This window comes from Somniosus microcephalus, chromosome 15 (assembly GCF_052327205.1).
Source record: "Somniosus microcephalus isolate GS21.2 chromosome 15, FLI_Smic_1.0, whole genome shotgun sequence".
Taxonomy (NCBI): domain Eukaryota; kingdom Metazoa; phylum Chordata; class Chondrichthyes; order Squaliformes; family Somniosidae; genus Somniosus; species Somniosus microcephalus.
The window spans coordinates 110,104,666-110,107,165 of NC_141001.1; positions in this window are offsets into that span (position 1 = coordinate 110,104,666).

Here is a 2,500-nt window from a genome sequence, read left to right on the forward strand (position 1 = left end):
CTCTCTCTCTCTCTCTCTCTCTCTCACTCTCTCTCTCTCTCGCTCTCTCTCTCTCAAATCAAATTCAAATTCAAATTCAAATCGCTTTATTGGCATGATAAGGTACATCTTATGTTGCCAAAGCATCGAAATACATTTATGGTTGAACACATAAACGCAGATCTATTCGTACAGTGCATAAACAGATATATCCCTGAGTGTATAAATATACATTCGTATAATTTGTATATACTCTTTTCTTAGGTTTACTGGTTGTCCCTCTGTTTATGGCAAGCTGTAACATAGTGTGCCGCTAGTGTTACACAGTTTCTCTCTTCCCCTAGTAGGTATGGGAGTTTTTGGTTGTCATTCAAATTTCTGAATTCAGGGCATATTTGTGAGAATTTTTGGTAGAAATTCTCCCTGATGCCCTGATATTTTCCACAAGCTGTGAGGAAGTGCATCTCTGTCTCCACCACTCCCTGACTGCAGTGAGAGCATATCCTGTCCTCTCTTGGCAGCCGGGTCTGCCTGTGTCTGCCTTTTTCGATCGCCAGGCTATGTTCACTAAGTCTGTACCTTGTCAAGGATTTTCTCAGTTTGCTATCCTTTACCATGGTCAGGTAATCAGCCATGTTGTATTGTCTGTTTAGGGCCAAGTAGCAATTGAGTTTGCTTTGGGTTTTTGTTGTTTCTGCCCAATATGACAGGTATTTTTCCTTTTGCTTAGTGACAATTGTGTTGGGTCGAATTCTCTGTGCTACGATGTCACTGTCCTGGGGCTGGTTATTGTTAGTAGTGTTAGTGGTTGCTTCACTGAGTCCCAGGACTAGTTGACTGAGGGTGTTCTTCTTTATGGTCCTCTCTTGGCATTTCAAGGCTTCGTAATGATAGCAGTGGGGGTTGCTCATTTTTAGGTGTTTCCAAAATTTGGTGGCTCTTTTTTGGATAGTAATTATTAGTGGATATTGGCCTAGTTCTGCCCTGCATGCATTGTTTACGGTTTTCCTTTGAGTCCGGAGGATACTTTTACAGAATTCTGCATGTAGGATCTCAATTGGGTGTTTGTCCCATTTTGCAAATTCTTGTTGTGTTAGCAGTCCCCACACCTCACTGCCATAGAGTGCAATTGGTTCAATTACTGATTTGAAAATTTTGAGCCAAATGCTAATTGGGATTTCTATTTGGATTGATCTTTTAATGGCATAGAAAGCCCTTCTAGCTTTCTCTTTCAGTTCATTCACAGCCAGTTTGAAATTTCCCGTAGAGCTGATTTTTATGCCCAAGTATGTGTAGTTAGTGGTTTGTTCGATTTTAGTTGTTCCTAGTGTGAGATTTATTTTGGGTCCCTGATGTCTGGATCTTTGCTGGAACACAAGGGCCTAGAAATTCAGTGGCCTGCGCCACCAGTTTACGCCCAAAGAGGGCTTTTGCGCCACTGTGCAAACCTACCGCGATATTTAGCGGGGCGCTAATGGCGGCGTTAGCCATTAGCGCTGCGCCACCACCGATGACGTCATCGGTGTGCGCAGCGCCCCGCTGGCCATATTTAGTTGCTGCCGCCTCCCCCGCGCCGGCCGCAAACAGCGACCGGTACACGGGGTCTACCTGTGCCGGTAGTGGGGCGAGTTAAGGTGGAGGTGCGGCCGGCCGCTTTTTCGGCGGCCGCCTGCCCGTGCCTCCGTCCCCGGCCTCCTACACCCCCCCACCGCGGCATTGCCGGCTGTTTCCAGAGAGCCCAGCACTTCTCCTTGGTGCCGGGCTCATTTGCCGGCACTCGCGAGCGGGGATCGCGCTGTTGCAGGCACCTCCCCCTTAAGAGTGGGAGGAAGGCCTGCAGTACCGCAGGCTGCCGTGCCGCAGCGGGTGGCGCTGCGGCACTTTACACGCCGATATTCAGTTTCAGCGCCCCAAGCGGGGCGCCGAAACCCTTGTTTAGTGGCCGGCTTCCACTTGGGGCGCTGAAAGTGAATTTCCCGCTGGCGCAAGTGGCTCCGCGCGCAGCGGTAATTCCGGCGCCCAGGCGAGCTGGGCGCCCCTAACTGAATTTCTAGGCCAAGGACTTTGGTTTTTTGGGGGTTTATTGTCAGGGCCCAGGTCTGACAGAACGACTCCAGCAGATCCAGGTTCTGCTGTAGGCCCTCCTTAGTTGGTGACAGCAGAACCAGGTCATCTGCATAGAGGAGGAATTTAACCTTGGATTCATATAGGGTGAGGCCGGGTGCTGTAGATTGTTCAAGTAGTTTTGCCAGTTCATTTATGTAAATATTAAAGAGTGTCGGTGAGATTGGCGAGCCCTGCGTCACCCCCCGCCCCTGTGGGAAGTATTTTGTTTGTTTGTCTCCAATTTTAACTGCACATTTGTTGTTTGTATACATTGATTTAATTACATCATATGTTTTTCCCCCTACCCCGCTTTCGATAAGTTTCAAGAATAAACCGTCATGCCAGATGGAATCGAAAGCCTTCTGGAAATCTATAAAGCATGCGTAGATTTTGCTTTTGTTTTGATGAACGTGTT